The 19180-nt window shown below is 53.8% G+C and overlaps 1 pseudogene; it reads left to right on the top strand.

The window, feature by feature from the left end:
• Positions 1-829: 829 nt before the first annotated feature.
• On the top strand, positions 830-7768 carry LOC122152447 (annotated as a pseudogene).
• Positions 7769-19180: the final 11412 nt, after the last annotated feature.

The raw sequence follows: 19180 nt of genomic DNA on the forward strand, positions 1-19180 counted from the left end.
TGCGTTTGTAAGGAGCGAACGGAGGCGATAAATAAAAGGCGGCACGGGGCGGATGTACGGCTCTTGGCTCCGGTTGTGTTCCAAAAAGCAGGGGTTTCCCCCCAAAAAGGAGCGCGGGGGGGGGGGGGGGGGAGCCCCCGGGTCCGCGCCCCCGGGGCCCGGGAGCTCCCCGCGCCCCGGGAGCTCCCGTCGGGGCGCGCGCTATTTTTGGCGCGCCGGGTGGTTGCGTCAATGGTGACGCAGGGGGGGGGGGGTGGGGGGGGTGGCTGTGGGTGGGTGGGAGACACGCGCCGCCACGCCCCACTCTCACTTTTTCCCTTTCGCCGGGCGGGTGACGCCACCGCCCTCTATGCAAATGAGGCCACGCCCCACCCGCGCGTGGACACGGTGGCGAGGGGGCGTGGGGTCGCGACGGCGGCGTGGGCGCCCGTGCCGTCGCGATTGGGGTGTGTGGGGGGGGGGGGTGTGGGGGGGGCGCCCACCTTGAGGGGCGTGTCCCCGCGGCGTGACGTCACCGTCGGAAATTTACCAAAGGGAGCGCGCGGCCAAGGGGGCGGGGGAAGGCCGGCCCCCTCGGCGCGCTGATTGGGCGGGCGCGGCGCTGACGCGCGGTGACGCGCGGGGGCTCGAGGTGCACGTTGGCTGTGGCGGAGGGAGCCCCACATAAACAAAGGCACATTGCGGGGCAGGGACACTCCGGCTGCCGCGCTCCCGCCGCCGCGCTCCCCGCCGCAGCCCCGACGTGCCGTGGGCTCCCCCCCCCCCCTCCCCACCCGCGCCCGTGGGCCGCACACCACCCCCCACCCCCCCGCGGTCCCGACCGCCGCCCGGCACTTGGATGCATGCACAGGTCTCCGCTCTCCGGTGAGTGCCCCACGCGCGCAGCCCCACGCGCAGTCCGCCTACCCACCCCGCTCGCCCCACGGCGGCTCCGCGTTGCCGTCACGCGTGGGATCCGGCGCTGCTTCAGCACTCCGGGGGGGGAGTGGGGGGGGTGGGGTGGGAAGCCCGGGAGGTGCCGCGGGGGTCCCGCTGTCCGGGATGGGGCGGGAGGGGACGGGACGGGCCGCCCGTGGACGCGCGTCACCCGTGGTGCCGCCAGGCTGGACGGGCGGGCTGCGGCTCCTACCCGGGCTCGCTGTCACCCGTGTCCTGCGCGGCTGCCGAGCCCCACGCCCGGCTCTCCCTCTCCTTACGGGCGGGGACGGCAAAGCCAACCGGCTCCTCTCGCCCCAAAACCCGGGGGGCAAACCGGGCTGCTTGTCCCAGAGCCGCGTGACAGCCCGCCCGTGGAAAGTTTTCTTCCCGATTCCAAAAACAAAAAAAAAAAAAAAACCCAAACCAAACCACCCTCCCCCATAAAAAAAAAAAAAAAAAACAAACCCAACCAAACAAACCCAAACCCGGACCGAAGCCAGCGCGGCTCCTCGGGGGCTCTGGGGGTGCCGCCGGCTGAGCCCGCCCTGCCCGGGACCCTCCGCACCCCGGGCCGGGGCTGCCCCGCTCCGCGGCTCCCTGCGCATCCCACGAGCGGCTCCGCGTGTCTGTGTTTCAGCCGGCGCGCTGGGCTCCTCCTCCGCGCTCTAAACCCGCGGAAACTCCGCTGACCTCCGACACTGTCCGCCTTCAGCTCCCCCGACAACGCCTCTAACGCGGCGGAAGGTTTGTGCGCTCCGTTCCCGCGGCTCCGCGGCTCGATCCGTGCCAACCCCCCCCCCCCCCCCACCTCCATCACCCACCCCGCCGGCCGGGGCTGCGCGGTCCCGGCGCGGAACGGCGCGGAGCGGGGCGGAGGGAGCGCGGTTGTGCGGGCCGAGTCTATATGTCCGTGTTTCGTTTCCAGCCATGCCCTGTGTTCAGGCTCAGTATGGGTCCTCGCCTCAAGGAGCCAGCCCGGCCTCCCAGAGCTACAGTTACCACTCTTCGGGAGAATACAGCTCCGATTTCTTAACTCCGGAGTTTGTCAAGTTTAGCATGGACCTCACCAACACTGAAATCACTGCCACCACTTCTTCCCCAGCTTCAGTACCTTTATGGACAACTACAACACAAGCTACGACGTGAAGCCACCTTGCTTGTACCAAATGCCCCTGTCCGGACAGCAGTCCTCCATTAAGGTGGAAGACATTCAGATGCACGGCTACCAGCAGCACAGCCACCTCTCCCCCCCAGTCTGAGGAGATGATGTCCCACTCAGGCTCCGTCTACTACAAGCCCTCGTCGCCCCCGACCCCCTCCACGCCCGGCTTCCAGGTGCAGCACGGCCCCGTGTGGGACGACCCCGGCTCCCTGCACAACTTCCACCCCAAACTACGTGGCCACCACGCACATGCTCGAGCAGCGCAAAACGCCCGTCTCCGCCTCTCCCTCTTCTCCTTCAAGCAGTCGCCCCCCGGCACCCCCGTCTCCAGCTGCCAGATGCGCTTCGACGGGCCCCTCCACGTGCCCATGAACCCCGAGCCGGCCGGGGCTCACCACGCCGTGGACGGGCAGGCCTTCGCCGTCCCCAACCCCATCCGCAAGCAGCCCTCCATGGCCTTCCCCGGGCTGCAGCTGGGCCACGCTCCGCAGCTCCTGGACAGCCAGGTGCCCTCGCCGCCCTCCCGGGGGTCCCCCTCCAACGAGGGGCTCTGCGCCGTCTGCGGGGACAACGCGGCCTGCCAGCACTACGGCGTCCGCACCTGCGAGGGCTGCAAGGGCTTCTTCAAGGTGAGCGGGCAGGGCGGCGGGGGGGGGCACGGGGCGGGCGGCCGCGGCCCCCGCCGGCTGGGAACCTGCTGGGACGGGGGGCGGCGGCGGAGCCGGCCGGGTGGAACAGAATTCCCGGTGGGAAAATTAAGTGATCTCTTTATTTCGCCATCCTGATTGAATAATCTTATCATTTTAAATAGAGGAGGTCTCCGAGGGATGTAAATAATATGAATGCCCACGGATTTGTATTTACCGAGCGTCTCCTTCCCTCCTCTCGGCATATAAAACACGGCTAGGAGCTGCGAGGTTAGCTCGGATGTTAACGCTATCAATTTTCTCCTGGTAAAGGCCCTGGGGGAAAAAAAAAAAAAAAATTGAAAAGAAGAAGAGGAAAAATAAAAAGAAGAGAAAAAATGTAGAAAGAAAAAAAAATTAAAAGGAGAAAAATTTTAAAAAAAAGGAGAAAAAATGGGGAAAAAAAGGAGGAAAAAATGTAAAAAGGAGAAAAAATTAAAAAAGGAAAAAATTAAAAAAAAAAAGAAAAAAAGGAGAAAACATTTTAAAAGAAAAAATAAAAGCAAACAAGGAGAAAAAATAAAAAGAAAAAAAGAAAAAATAAAAAAAAAAGAGAAAAAAAGAAAAAAATAAAAGAGAAAAAAATAAAAAAAAGAAAAATTTTTTAAAAATGAGAAAAAAATAAAAGAAAAAGGAGGAAAAAATAAAAAAAAAAGGGGAAAGAAATAATAAGAAAATACAAAAAAAGGGGAAAAGGAAATAAAGAGCGGGGGTGGTGGTGGCAGGGCAGCGGGGCTGACCGCCCCGTCCGTGTGTCCCCCCCCAGCGCACGGTGCAGAAAAACGCCAAGTACGTCTGTCTGGCCAACAAGAGCTGCCCGGTGGACAAGCGCCGCCGCAACCGGTGCCAGTACTGCCGCTTCCAGAAGTGCCTGGCCGTCGGCATGGTCAAGGAGGGTGAGTCCGCGGGGCCGCGCCGCGCCGAGCCGCGCCGCGCAGAGCCGCGCCGAGCCGCGCCGAGCCGCGCAGAGCGCGCAGAGCCGCGCAGAGCCCGGGGCCCGGCGCGGGGCGGCTGAGCAGCGTCTCTCTTGCAGTGGTGCGCACGGACAGCCTAAAAGGCCGGAGGGGTCGCTTGCCGTCCAAACCGAAGAGCCCCCAGGAGCCCTCTCCCCCTCCCCCGGTGAGTCTGATCAGTGCTGGTGAGAGCCCATGTCGACTCAAACCCGGCTATGACCAGCCTGGACTATTCCCGGGTAAGCGGGACCGAGCTCGCGTAGGGACCGCGCTGCGCCCACCCGCGGAGGGGGCGGCCGCCCGGCGGGGGGGAGAGGCGAGGGAGGGCCGGGCTGCCCTGCCCTGCCCTGCCCTGCCCTGCCCTGCCCTGCCCTGCCTGCCCGCCCCGCCGGGGGGGCTGTGAGTGTTTGGGGGGGGGGGGGGGAAGGGGGCTCTGCCCTGCCCGGGATCGGGCCGCGCAGACACCGCTCGGGAGCCGCGGCCGCGCCGCTCCTAATGGAATCGGTCGCCCCCGGAACAGCTCATTTCCTTACTGGTCAGAGAGAAGTTTAATTGTTAGAAAAACCCGGCTCCCCGGCTAGGAACGGGGTTAGCAATTTCACGGGTTATATACTTTAGAGAACCTCATTAAGTGCTTTTTAAAATGAATTTCCAGTTCCAGGCTAACCCCGACTACCAGATGAGCGGAGATGACACGCAGCACATCCAGCAGTTCTATGATCTCTTGACCGGCTCCATGGAGATCATCCGAGGATGGGCAGAGAAAATCCCCGGCTTCACTGACCTCCGAAGACGGACCAGGACCTGCTCTTTGAATCCGCCTTCCTGGAGCTCTTCGTGCTGCGGCTGGCGTACAGGTAAGCGCCCAGAAACCGAGGGGGGGAACTTGGGGGTGGTTATGAAATCAGATCTTTTCAAGGTCCACTGATCTGCGTTTTTATTAACTCCTCGGTAATTAGGTGCCTCTTAAATCCTTCATTTATTGCTCCTCAAGTAATTAGTTGTTTAGCTTTTCTCCCCCCATCTTCTCTCTTTTTCTCCTCTCTTTTTTTTTTTTTTAATCTTTATTTCCCTTTCCCTCTTTTTCTTTTTTCTATTTCACTCTCATCTATTTCATCGTTCGTTCTCGTTCTCTTTTTCTCTTTCTCTTTTTCTCGTTCTCTTTTTCTCTTTCTCTTTTTTCTCTTTCTCTTTTTCTCTTTCTCTTTTTCTCTTTCTCTTTTTCTCTTTCTCTTTTTCTCTTTTCTCTTTTTTTTTCTCTTTCTCTTTTTCTCTTTCTCTTTTTCTCTTTCTCTTTTTCTTCTTTCTCTTTTTCTCTTTCTCTTTTCTCTTTTCTCTTTTCTCTTTCTCTTTTTTCTCTTTCTCTTTTTTCTTCTTTCTTTTTCTCTTCTCTCTCTTTCTCTCTCTTTCCCTTCCTTTCTCTCTCTTTCCCTTTCCTTTCCCTTCCTTTCTCTCTCTTTCCCTCCTTTCCCTTCCTTTCTCTCTCTTTCTCTTCCTTTCTCTCTCTTTCCCCTTCCTTTCCTTCCTTTCCTCCTTCCCTCCTTTCCCTTCTTTCCTTCCTTTCCCCTTCCTTTTCCCTTCCTTTCCCTCTCCTTTCCCTTCCTTTCCCTCCTTTCCCTCTTCCTTCCCTTCCTTTCCTTCCTTTCCCTTCCTTTCCCTTCCTTCCTTCCTTCCTTCCTTCCTTCCTTCCTTCCCTTCCTTCCTTCCTTCCTTCTTTCCTTTCCTTCCTTCCTTCCTTCCTTCCTTCCTTCCTTCCTTCCTTCCTTCCTTCCTTCCTTCCTTCCTCCTTCCTTCCTTCCTTCCTTCCTTCCTTCCTTCCTTCCTTCCTTCCTTCCTTCCTTCCTTCCTTCCTTCCTTCCTTCCTTCCTTCCTTCCTTCCTTCTTCCTTCCTTCCTTCCTTCCTTCCTTCCTTCCTTCCTTCCTTCTTCCTTCCTTCCCTTCCTTCCTTCCTTCCTTCCTTTCCTTCCTTCCTTCCTTCCTTCCTTCCTTCCTTCCTTCCTTCCTTCCTTCCTTCCTTCCTTCCTCCTTCCTTCCTTCCCTCCTTCCTTCCCTCCTTCCTTCCCCTCCTTCCTTCCCTCCTTCCTTCCCTCCTTCCTTCCCTCCTTCCTTCCCTCCTTCCTTCCCTCCTTCCTTCCCTCCTTCCTTCCCTCCTTCCTTCCTCCTTCCTTCCCTCCTTCCTTCCCTCCTTCCTTCTCCCCTCGCTTCCTTCCTTCCTTCCTTCTCCCCTCGCTTCCTTTCCTTCTCTTCCTACCTATTTTTTCCTTTCTCACTCATTCATCCATCTGTTCATGTTGGGGTTGTCACATTCCTTCCAGGTCAAATCCAGTGGAGGGCAAGCTTATCTTCTGCAATGGGGTGGTCCTGCACCGGTTGCAGTGCGTCCGCGGCTTTGGGGAGTGGATCGATTCCATTGTTGAATTTTCCTCCAACTTGCAAAACATGAACATCGATATCTCTGCCTTCTCTTGCATCGCTGCCCTGGCTATGGTCACAGGTCAGTGTCCCCCCTTTGCTGCTCAGCCCCCCGCCCGCCTCCCGCTCCGTGCCAGACCCGTAACGGCCACATCCTTCTCTTTTGCAGAGAGGCACGGGCTTAAGGAACCCAAGAGGGTGGAAGAACTTCAGAACAAGATCGTAAATTGTCTCAAAGACCATGTGACTTTTAATAACGGGGGGCTGAATCGCCCCAACTATTTGTCCAAACTCTTGGGGAAGCTCCCTGAACTGCGCACGCTTTGCACGCAGGGGCTGCAGCGCATTTTCTACCTGAAACTGGAGGATTTGGTGCCACCGCCAGCAATAATCGACAAACTTTTTCTGGACACTTTACCTTTTTAAGACCCTTCCCATGCACTTCCAGTGAACTGAAGAGGAACTTCACCTGTCAGAGGGGGAATTCGCCTGGGCCCAGAGCAGCACCCCTGGGTGCCAGCTTCCCACCCAAACCAGTGTTGCAAACCTCCTGCAGGCAGAACGTCAATGGGCATTTTGGCTCTGGGGCATCATGGATGCAGATCATGGACTACACAAATACCATGGTATAAACTTTTTATTATCAGCTTATAAATGAATTTATTATTAAGGACTTCTGATTAAAAAGATGAACATATCTGGCAACGCCGGGTGCGCAGCTAAGACTCATGCGGTGACAAACAAAGTGTTAAGGTGACCCACAAGTCTCACCCTCCTAAAGACTAAAGTTTTCTGCTGTAAAAGAAAGCTGTAATATATACAAAACCTAAATGTTGCGTGGGTGGCATGTCATTTAAGAAGGCGAAGGCTTGTAAATTTATCAGATGCAGTTTGGCATTTTAAAAATTATTCTGTGCCTATTTATGAAGAAATATGGGAAACAATTCTAAAAAAAAAAAAAAAAAATTAAAAATCAAAGCTAAACATGTTTGCAAAAAAAAAAAAAAAAAGGGAGAATAGAAAGAAAAATAAATCTCTCCATACCAGGAAAGCATGACGATTCTGGGGTGACGATATTATAGGCACTTGCTATTTCAGTAATGTCTATATTCTATAAATAGTATTTCAGACACTATGTAGTCTGTTAGCTTTTATAAAGACTGGTAGTTATCTAAGCTTCAAACATTTTCTCAATTGTAAAATAGGTGGGCACAAGTATTACAGAACCCGAAATCCTCCCCAAAGGGACACATAGTGTTTGTAAACACCGTCCGACATTCCTTGTTTGTAAGTGTTGTATGTACTGTTGATGTTGATTAAAAAAGAAGTTTATATCTTGATTATTTTGTTGTCTAAAGCTAAACAAATCTTGCATGCAGCAGCTTTTGACTGTTTCCAGAGTGCTTATAATATACATAACTCCCTGGAAATTACTGAGCACTTTGAATTTTTGGTTTGTTTTGTTCCGTTTTTTTATGTCTAAAATTGTCGGTTAATATATTATTTTGTGTTCGAGTAATATTTTTAATATTGCCATATTCTGTAGTATTTTTTCTTTGTATATTTCCAGTATGGCACATGATACAAGTCACTGCCTTTTTTTCTATGGTGTACGACAGTTAGAAACGCTGATTATTTTTTTTTGTTTTTTTTTTTTTTTTTCTTTTTTCCTCCGGATAGCTCTTTCTTTGAGAAAGACAATTTTAATGTTTACAACAATAAAACATGTAAACGAATAGAATTTCGTCTTCTTTCTGTCTAAGCGAGAAGCAGCACCACCAGCATCCCTTGCCCCTACAGGACAATAGCCCCTGGCCCTGTAGCAATAACGGCCGAGGAGAAGGGAGGAAGAGGAGGAAACCTGAGGCTGCCAGGTTGGTCCTTTCCCGGGTTTGTTTTGCCGCGGCAGGTCTCCGCAGCATCCACACTCGCGGCGTGGCAGCCCACCCCCCCACACATCCCCCCCCCGGGCTCCCCGCGCGATTTCCTCAGGCAAATACCTTTGATTTGGGGGGGCGTGGGTCTAAATTTCTAAACCTTGTCCCGCGGCCCCAGAGGTGGGGTTGAGGGGGGCGGGATGGGGCACCCCACCCCCCCCCATCCCCCGTCAGAGGAGCAAAGCGGGGTGCTGGGTTCCCCCCCCGAAGGTTCCGGCGGTGGGTTCCCCAGTACCCGGCTTTGCTGGGACCACCGCGGCCAGCACCGCGCTGCGGAACTTCCCGGGGCCGGCGGAGCCGGGGCTGCCCCGGGGGGGCCGGGGGGTGCGCTCCACCCGCGTCCCGGCCCCGAGCGTGGAAAGGGAGGAGGAAGCGAAACTCCGGTGGCACGCCTGGGAATTTAGCAAACTTCAGCCTTTTGCGTCAAGGAAAAAAAGAAATGTCGGCCGAGGGGTTTGTGTGTGTGGGGGGGGTGGGTGGGATGTCACCCCCGAAACCAGTTTTAATCCACTCTCGGCCACTCATCCCGCCCTGCCCGACCCAGGAGGACCCACGGACGGGCGCGGCGTGGGGGGCTGAGGAGCGCCCGGCCCGGCGGGATGTCGGGAGCGAGGGACCGCGCGTCCCTCCGCGGCCGCTCCGCACCCGCGGAACCACGGCAGCCGCGCCGGCCCCGGCTGCAGCCCCTCGCCCCCTCGGCGGGGCGCAGCCCGGCGCTGCCCTGTGCTCCCCACACCCCCCCCCCCCCGACTCCCCCCGGGGGTCACCCCCGTCGCGGCTGCTGGCCCGGTGGCCACGGGCTGCGGTCGGTGGCCCGGCCGGTTCCCGCCGGGCCAGCAGCCGCGGCTCGCAGCGGGAGGGGCGGGCGAGCCCCGAGGAGGGGGGCGAGGGATGGAACGGACCCATCCGGGGGGTTTGCCGGGGGTTGGGGCTTGGGGGGGGGGGGCGAGGGATGCGCAGAGAGAGTTGGAAGGAGAAATAAAACCGGGTGCGACGTGTGCGGGGCTGCGCGGGGCGCGGGCGCGGAGTTGGGCGCAGCTTAACTGAGCCGGGGCGCGGGGGCTTTAACCCCTCCGTGAAGGGTCCCCCCTCCCCAAGCCCCTCCCTTGTCCCCCGAGCCAAGGGCTGCTCTCACCAAGCGCTTCTCTCGGCGTCTTTCGCGGCAACTTTTGTCACTCGCTTAATCCTCCGCAGCAGGGGGGAGAGCAGAAGTTCTGCCTTGGCAGCTATTTTACACCCCACCCCCCCCCCCCCCCCCGCCGTGGCTTTCCCCCCCAGCTCCCACCTTCCCGCAGGTTTCCAGGCTTTTCCCTGCGTCCCGCATCCCTCCGGCCACGGCTCGGTGCGAAGGGCCGGGGGGAGCGTGACCTGCGGGACACGGGGACCCCGGGCCGGGTCCGGAGCCACGGGAGGGGACACTGCCAGGGGTGGGGGGACTCCGAGGGGGCTTCACCCCAGCGAGCAGCGAGCGGGGGGCCACCCCGGCCCCCCGAGAGAGCAGCCCCTGCCTTCCCCGCGCCGCAGAGCCCTGCGAAGGAAGGAAGGAAAGCGAGAGAGCAGCGCTGTACAGAGACATTGAGAAAAATGCTCGGGGTGGAAGCTCACCCAGCAGAGTATGGAGCTGAAGGAATAATTTTCAGATGGTGGAATCAATGGGAGGATTTATTACAAGATTTTACTTCTGTAGGCATACAGTTTTTCAGATTAGTAACTGTCCTAATTGTTTTAGCTCCGTGCCGATGATGAAATTTGTTACTGCCTTTTCTGCTTGGCTGGTGTGAGAAGGCAGACAAACCCCATTCTGTTTTGTTCCCGCAGGATTTCCTTTTTTTGTAGTTCATTATCAGGCCGCTGGGCTGATTTGAACCCAACTTTTTTTGCCAGTACGATCGCACCATCTTCTCCTTTGATGCACCGATGCATAAAAATGGAGTCTGTTTGCTTTATTCACCTAAAAGTCACATTTCTGTTTCCAGTGGAGCCCCCACACAACCACGCTGTGGACGGTCTCATTGTTCCCCTCCAGAGCCGCACACCTTTCTCCTCCCGATGTGGAAGGATGAGAAGATTGCGCTAAGGCATAATTTTCCAAAACTTACTCGGGTTTACAAACTTGACAAACAAATGGGGGGTGAATTCAGGTCAGGTGTTTGCTTATACAGTACATCGTATTCAGCTCGTGACATTTAATTTAAGCTTCGTTTATCTGAGGGCCCCGGACAACGCAATGTGTGCCTCGCGTGTGTTATGCTCCGAGTTCCATACAACTCCGCTTGCCTGCCGTAATTCCGGTATAATTCACAATTGGTGACTTAGGGACAAGAAAGTGTCGCGGCGTATTCCGAAGCCGCCTTCCCTGGCCGTGGCGCTGGGAAGATGAATTACTGCAGGCACGAGACCCGGGCAGGAGCTTTATTAGTTTTGGAATGCAATCAGCAACACTTGCTTTCTTAGTCCTTTACCTAATTATCCTCATTGCATATGTCATATACATAGAGAGCAGCCAGGAGGAATTTATGTCTAGGCTAGTCAAAGCTAGAAAATTTGTGGTTTATGTGATTTTACCCTTCTGACTTTTCTTTAGTGATAGAAATCCCAGTACTGGCTGCATGCGTAAAAGCACTTCGGATGTACCTGTAGCTGATTTTTTATGTATAAGTAAACCCACTGCTGCATAATCTGCACTTGCTGAGACGTTAGCCCTAAGTAACCTTTACAGCTGGTTATGGTGCAGAGGGAGATGTTGGTATTCATGAATGTTTTGACATATTTGACATTTTCTGTATGGTGTGCTCTTTCTCTGTTTTTCTGATTTCCTCCTGTCTTTGCTCCCCTATTTTAGCAGTAAATAGGAGCCTTCACCAGACTGTTGTGGTCTGGGTTGGTTTGGAGGCAGAAGGATGGATCTGCAAAGCAACTTAAGCTTTGTGGTATGTTTTTTGTTTGTTTGTTTGTTTGTTTGTTTGTTTTTTTGTTGTTGTTTTGTTTTTGTTTTTGTTTTTTGTTGTTGTTTTTTTTTTTTTAATTTGTTTTATTTCAAAGTATGTGTCTAGGTAAATAATGGGATTATTGCATTTTAATGTGGTGCAACTCTGGCCAGAAGAGCTCCTTTTGACAAAACAGGTGAGTCGTGCTCTCGTTCCAAAGAAGCACGCCTGGCATACAGATTTGTAAGAATCTAAAGGCAAAGGATTTCTGCGTAACTAGAACTTAATGTAGATGCAATATAAATGCATTAGGTTTATTACAGTCCTAGCCAGGCAGCCCTACTTAATTCAGCAGGGTGATTTGTGATGGCTTGAGTTTCCAGTGCAATGTTTCCTGCAAGATGGCGAATGTGCCAGGCTACTGAACGACTGACGATGAAACTAATGTTGGATAAATGTAAACAATACGTTTAGGTGAATAGGCCCCATGTCTGTTCAGATAATTTCTGCTTTTCATCCACACCTGCCTACGGTATTCTGTACCAAACCAAATCTTGTGGGTAAATTTGGGACCTTCCCTAAGATGAGAGAACTTCTGTGACGCTGGTCGGGTGTTTTGGTCACCGAACGTTTTTCTCCCCAGCCCTCTCTTTTGCGACTGAGTGGCTTTCAGAGTGCAGGAAGAGTTTAATGTAGATGAATGTTTCTATTTAGGAGAAATGATACTTGAACAACGTCTGTGTGTAGACACGCAGCATTTTCATGTGCCCTCCCTTGGTGGGACCGGAGCCTGGTTCCTCTGACTCACAGCGGTGGTGGCGATTACGGTTGGTTTTTGGTAGGCAGTGATTGTTGCTGTGTGTGCTGGGCTAATGCTCTAAATCGCAGCACTTCAGGTTTGGTAATGGCTTCAGTAGGACAAATCTGCTCTACAGTGCTGGCAAAAATAGCTTTTAATGTTTGTTGCATGCCTTATTAAAGGCATGGGGGCTTGCACATGTTCATAAATACTAAATGACATTACTTAGCTAATTTTTCTTGGCTAACTTGATTTTCCACAAAGACACATCAATCCAAAATGGTAATTATTCTGTCATTTGAATGTCCCGTGCAAATTGCACAGTATACTACAACAACCCAGTCAGAATTGCAGGCGACAAAACGTAGCTGTAACCCAGTTGTAAACGAAACGGCGAAAAGTCTTTTCCGTGCGTTGCCGTTCTCCAACAAATTTTGGGAAAAAGGCTTGGGATCTGTACTCATTCAATCCTGAGAAAGTGCCTCGGTTTGGTTGCTGGCTGAGCTGCTCACCCGGGGATTTGGCAGCGGGGGGCACGGGGTGCGGGGCTGAGCTGCCTCTGCGGCACGCTGCGCTGGGCAGCCGGGGAGAGGCGAGGCCGGCGCTGGAGCCGCGTCTCTCTGAAACAGTCAAGGGATGTACCTGAAAACCAGAGACCCTCCAGCTTCCTCACGAAGAAATAAAGCGAAGTGACAAGCTCTGGAGCAAAACTTCAAAGGCCAACGACGAGGGGCTCTGCTGCGGGGGGAGCGAGCGGATGCCGCCAGCCCCTGCGGGCACGTTCCGACCCCGGGGAGGGAACGTCACCGTGAGCCAGGGATGGGCTCAGGTCGTGGGGAGGGAGCGGGACCCCCGCTAAAATGGGACGGCTCTGCCTTTCCAAGCAAAAGCAGTGTCTTAATTTCCGCGCGGTTGGGCTCAGCCTGGGCTCGGAGGGCAGAGAACAGCCGCGCCGAGGGGTGGACGTGGAGTGGCCGAGGCGGCGGGCGCGGGGTGCCGTGGCCCTGCGGGGACCCCCGCCCGGGGTGGGGGGCAGCGGGAGCTGGGCCCACGCAGGACCGTGGGGCAGTGGGAGCCGGGCCCACGCGGGACCGTGGGCCGCTTTGTAAAGCCCAGCTTAGCAAATAGCCTCACAAACTCCCATTATTTTATTTTAAAAATGTTTTTTATCTCTCCCTCCAGTTCTAGGAGTCCTTTATGTGAGCAGCCATACCATCGTTAAGCTGTTGAGTAATTATGTTTCAGAGCCATTTAAGTAGTTTGGGATCCTTAGTTTTGACAATTTTACTCTCCTGTTATAAGAAATTGCAAACATAGAAGTGTAAAAGCAGGAATCTGCTGAGTGCACAGAAACAGAACTCGCGGCTCCTGCCAGCAGTGGTTTTTTGTGTGGTTTTGTGACTGACGTCACGTAGTGAAGGTTCAGGACTATCGTATTTTCAAAGAGCAATATTTCCCTACAGTTGCAATTAAGCATTTTGAGAAGCTGAGTGACTAGATGCTCTAGTATGATTTTTTTCTGTCTTACTGTGAAGTTGGGTATTTCCCTGGATGATGTGTCTGAATAACACGGGTGTGATTCTTGAGTAGTGACATGATGTCCAGTATCTGGCTCTGAATTTTGCTTTGCAACAGGAGCCTGATTTTACAAGCCTTTGGCACACGAGTATAGTGGCATTAATAAACCACTGAAACTAAGGACTTGTTAGCGTAGCATCATTCCATTATATATACATATAATGTAAATGGTGGAGGGTCCCAAAGAATAGAAACCCCAAATCAAGTATTTATGGTATTTCTAGCAAGAATAATCTACTGTGTAACTGAGAACATAAGCAAGGACCATAAAACACAGTTGCACCTATTACAAATTCATTTCAAGTCATATGCTGACGTCTTTTCTCCTGAAAAACCTCAATAAAAATGAATCTGTGTGCTAGTTCCTGAAGATGGAGCTTATAGAACTTAAAGAACTCTAAAATTTTTACTTCATTTCACTTCCTGACAAAAACAAATAAATGTCATGTGTTCACATTACTTCTGCAATCTTTTGTAAGTGAGCAATACATCTATGACTGAGAAATACGTATTTCCTACAATACATTTAATTTAGAGTTGTATTTCTAGCAGATCTGAAAAACAAATATGGAATAATGGCATGAAGTTATTTGGAAAAAGTTACTGATATTAGTGAAAACAGAGCGAGAGTGTTAGCTAAAATTAGCTACAAACATCTGCTATCTGCGCCTTTGTTAAAATTTTTGGAAAGAAAGTTGCAGGTTCAGTAAACAAGGGGCCAGATAGAAAGCGTTATTTTTGTAATTCTAGAAATACCTGTGCCACGGAAACTTGAGCAGGTTTATGTTCTGTAGTGATCAGAGGATGAACAAGCCCTGAGAACATTTACAGATGTTTCTGCACTGGAGTGCGATTTCTGAAAGAAATCCGGTGTTGTTTTTATTCGTACATCCACAGTTCCTTTACAAGTTAAGCAAATATTTAATTGGGATTAATCCTGCGGTGTTCTTTATTCAGCCAAACATGAAAATAAAATAGGAATGCTTAGTTCTTTTAATGCAGGAGGAACTGTGCCATCAAATCCAGCGCTTCAGGCTGAGTTACAGAGCAGCGCCCGGGATGCAACGTATTGAACTTCTGATGCGGAACCTCACCAGCTCGGGCTCGGGAGTGGAATGAAGAGGGGATGGACTGGGCTGGGGCTGGGCCAGACTGGGTGGGCTGAGCTGAGCTGGGCTGGGGCTGGGCTGGGCTGGGGCTGGGCTGGGCTGGGCTGGGCCTGGCTGGGCCGGGTTGGGCTGGGCTGGGCTGGGTTGGAATGGGTTGGGGCTGGGACTGCGTTGGGCTGGGCTGGGCTGGGCTGGGCTGGGCTGGGCTGGGCCGGGCTGGGCTGAGACTGGGCCAGACTGGGCTGGGCCTGGCTGGGCAGGGTTGGGTTGGGCTGGGCTGGGCCAGGCTGGGCTGGGCTGGGTTGGGCTGGGTTGGGCTGGGCTGGGTTGGGCTGGGCCTGGCTGGGCTGGGCTGGGCTGGGTTGGGCTGGGCTGGGTTGGACTGGGTTGGGCTGGGCCTGGCTGGGCTGGGCTGGGCTGGACTGGGCTGGGCTGGGCTGGGCTGGGCTGGGGCTGGGCCGGGCTGGGCCGGGCTGGGCTGGGCTGGGCTGGGCTGAGCTGGGCTGGGCTGGGCTGGGACTGGGCCAGACTGGGCTGGGCCTGGCTGGGCAGGGTTGGGCTGGGCTGGGCTGGGCCAGGCTGGGCTGGGCCGGGTTGGGCCGGGCCGGGTTGGGCTGGGTTGGGCTGGGCTGGGTTGGGCTGGGTTGGGCTGGGCCTGGCTGGGCTGGGCTGGGCTGGGCTGGGCTGGGCTGGGGCTGGGCTGGGCTGGGCTAGGGCTGGGCTGGGCTGGGGCTGGGCTGGGCTGGGCTGGGCTGGGGCTGGGCTGGGCTGGGCTGGGACTGGAACTGGGCTGGGTTGGGGCTGGGTGGGCCTGGGCTGGGCTGGGACTGAGCTGGGCTGGGCTGGGCTGGGCTGGATTGGGCTGGATTGGGCCAGGCTGGGCTGGGCTGGGCTGGATTGGGCTGGGCTGGATTGGGCTCGATTGGGCCAGGCTGGGCTGGGCTGGGCTGGATTGGGCCAGGCTGAGACTGGGCTGGGCTGGGCTGGGGAGGGGATCTCCTACACCTGGGGGGTCAGAGCATCTTGGAAAGCATGACATATTTTTAGGAGAATTTAATGTGTGTTTGTTTTTTTTTTTTTTCAATCAGGATAGTTAGAGATTACCAATATATATAGAGCCCTACAGATACTGGTAAGTGAATGCAGCCTGCTCTGACTCCCTGAGAGAAACCGGGTCTAGGAATTAAGGCCAGGCTCAGGATGACTTTGTTTTCCAGGTTAACTCTTACTTTGCTGTCTAGTGCAGAAATCACGAAGACCACAGATATTAGTGAGAAGGAAGTAACTTTAAAGAAAAGATGTTAAGTGGGAGCTGGGAGGAAATGTAATAGAGTTTAATGAGCTTGTCATGGGATGTGTGGACAAAATTAAAATTGGAAACGTGCTTTGATGTGAGAAGGGGAGATGGAGCAGCCCAGCCTTTCTGAACGCAGGAGTCCGGCAGAATGAAATGCTGAGTAGCCCGTTTAAATGTGGTGGTTGTATTTGTGATAGAGTCAATATTAACATTGCTGTTAAACTCCTACTGTCGCTCCTGCCAGTGCAGGATTGTTTCCTGTACTGCTCGTGGCTGTTTGCTGAAGCCGGTGGCTATAAAGTGATGCAAGTGAGCGTGTCCTAACCATAACCTGGTAAAACTTTCCTGTTTAACCCAAGCAGGTTTTGCCCATATGCTTTTTTGTGGATTCTGGTCGGTCAACAGGCTCTTTGCCTGGATATTTCTCAGGATCCGGTTTTAATGAGAAAAATAATTCAGGTGTGGCCGTTATTAGCTCATGGAGAATATTCACTGCCAACTCATGAACCCCTTGGAAAACTGGTTTTTAAATGAAAGTGTTAATGTAGCTCTAAGCACGTTGTTGCAGAAATGTGTAATTTTTGCTGCCATTTGAAAAGACCTCTTTTCAAATCCTGCTCGAGCCACCAACAGAAGTGATCTTGAGAGTCCTCCTAATCCCTACTGGATATCCCTCGGTTTCATAAATAATACTAAAACCTCTCCGCCCCGCGGTTTGGCACGGCGAGGCAGAATTGGCAGCGGCTCCGCGGCGGAGGGCTGGGGCCGGGCGAGCAGCTGTGCAGCCGGTCTGCTCCGTGGTGCTGGGCGAGGGGGGCTGCTGCCACCAACGGGCGCCTGGGCTGGGCTCCAGCCCGCGGTTCCCCCAGCTAGGCGTTCCAGGACGCGGGGGGGTGTCTCAAGGTAAGACACCAGCCAGTGCTTTGCCTTTGCGGCGCTGGCACGTAGCGGCGCAAGCGGACGGTAGCGCAGGACTGTCGTTAATGAATGTGTTTCGCGTAAACAGCCGTGCTGGAAGGTGATGGGGGGGAAAAAAGGAACCGTCCTTCATGTAAAAAGTCCCACTCGATGAAGCTTGAGACGTTTTACGGGAAACTGAAAGCTGTGTTTTTTGTCTGAAGTGCATTAGTAATGGCTCACCCCCAGTGCTGGTGCTGTTTTGCTAATCCCAAATGCCGACGGGCTCCTCCGACCCTCTCTGAGCGGAGGGGTGACATCCCTGCAGCCACGGGCGGGACCAGGACCCGGCTCCGTGGCGCGTCCATCCCCTTACCTGCGGCGTCCCATCCCTCCCGGCGCGACCCGCGCGGCCGCACCGAGGCCTCAGCCGCGTGGTGATGCTCGGGGGGTGGCTCTGGAGTCAACTCGCCCACCCGACGCACATCCCGGGTCTTTGGGGGGGCTTTTCCCAGCCCCGCGAGGCCCGTGGGGGGGTCAGACGTGCTGGCGAGGGAGGGACAACGCTCGGGAGAAGCAGCGCGTCCGCGTCGGCAGCGCTTCTGTCTCGCGTTGGTTTCGGCAGCTCCTGCCACACCGAGGGAGAGCCCTACCCGGCCCTGCTCCTACAGCGAGCAGGGTGCACTCAGAAATCTAAAGGAGCCCTTGCAGAAGGCGGCTGAAAGCTGAATTTTCTTTTTTTTTGCTGGACCCCTTTGCAGGCGTCTCCGCTGCTGGGCTCTTGTGAAGTTTTCGTTCCCTGTGAAAGTATTAAAATGTGTGACTTCATTTGTTAAGTCTCCTTTTTCGCCGAGGTGGTCGCGAGGCTGACGACCTTCTTTGCAGGAATGTGTGATGGACAGGGCTGTCAGGGGATGGCTGCGTTTCCCAGCCCCTTCACAGGCGGTGAGCCTCGGCTGTATGCTTTGTGCCTTTTTTGGGGTTTTCTTGGTTTGCCTTTTTTTCTCCCTTCCCCAGGTAAAGCTCATCGAAAGCCGAGACATGTGACACTGCCCAGCAGAACCGAGGCAGTCTGCCAGCGCTGGTCCGGACTACAGGGCGAGCTTTGCTGGGTAGACGCAGCAGTTAAGGAAAATATCCCCCATAACCCTCCAGCCCCAGTCCCTCCTTCAGTGACAAAACAGCATTTGCTGTGTGGTCAAAACAAGGTGGTTTTACCTGACAACACAGGGAGAAAAACTGTCTTCTCTGTGACTTACCGAGGTTTTTTCATGATTTTAATCAAGTGAGTTAACACTTGGATAAAGGGAAAGCTTTACTTTCAATTGTCTGTCCATGTTTTAATTTTAGTTTTTTTTCCTGTACCATGGCAGTAGTTAGTCTCATGTGTCAAAGGCTGTTTCCACAATTATGGTTTGCCTAATGGTCCTTTTGTTATAATTCATAGGCTAATAGAAGTCAGAGATGGAAAAGACCTATTAGATTATTGAGTCAATGCCCTGCAAATGCAGGATATAATCTCCTAGATAGGGGATGTATCAGATATTATTAAACAGATTTTACACTTGATCTTAGCTAAATTATGGTTAGTAGTCATTCGATTTCTTGAACGGTATAATAACAATAGCTTAATTTCAGGATTTGGGAGAGTATATCTGTATTTAAGTTTACCATTTGGCATTTCCCTGTATTGCCTGTAGATGTACATACTTTCTGAAGGAAAGATTAGATATTCCTACCAGACAGCAGTGTGGGGGAAAAAAAAAAAATCCATCAAATATCTCTGAAAAAGCCTTTACATTTTCCTGGGTTAAAGCAGTGCAAAATACCAACTTTGTAGGGAAAAGAAAGCTGAAGAAGGAAAAAATACTCATAAACGTAAGCATCAGCAGTAAATCTTTATGAAACCCGGCTGGTTTTGCTTTGTCTTTGAGCTGAACTCTGAATGCCTCTGGATTTGGGCACAAGTGAACTCAAAATATTAAGAGAGACTTACTTTTTAAAAAAAAAAATAACACAAACCAGAACCGAAACACCAAAAATCCCCAGAGAACAAACCCACACAAACCTGCTCTAACGATTTCATCTAGAGCTGCTCAGTTTGATGCAAGAGCCACCACCTTGCCCCAGTCCAGGGAGCAGCCTGGGGACCTGCCAGACTGGGGTGTGCTGGGCATCGAGCTGCAGGCGGGGGGGGGAGCTGCAGGCAGTGGGGGGAGCTGCAGGTGCAGGCAGGCAGGGGAGGGGAGCTGCAGGCAGGGGAGGGGAGCTGCAGGCAGGGGAGGGGAGCTGCAGGCAGGGGGGGAGCTGCATGCAGGAGCTGCAGGCAGAGGGGGGGGAGCTGCAGGCAGGAGCTGCAGGCAGAGGGGGGGAGCTGCAGGCAGTGGGGGGAGCTGCAGGTGCAGGCAGGGGAGGGGAGCTGCAGGCAGGGGAGGGGAGCTGCAGGCAGGAGCTGCAGGCAGGGGAGGGGGAGCTGCAGGCAGGGGGGGAGCTGCAGGCAGGGGG

This window comes from Tyto alba, unplaced genomic scaffold, assembly GCF_018691265.1.
Source record: "Tyto alba isolate M040663 unplaced genomic scaffold, T.alba_DEE_v4.0 Super-Scaffold_7, whole genome shotgun sequence".
Taxonomy (NCBI): Eukaryota; Metazoa; Chordata; class Aves; order Strigiformes; family Tytonidae; genus Tyto; species Tyto alba.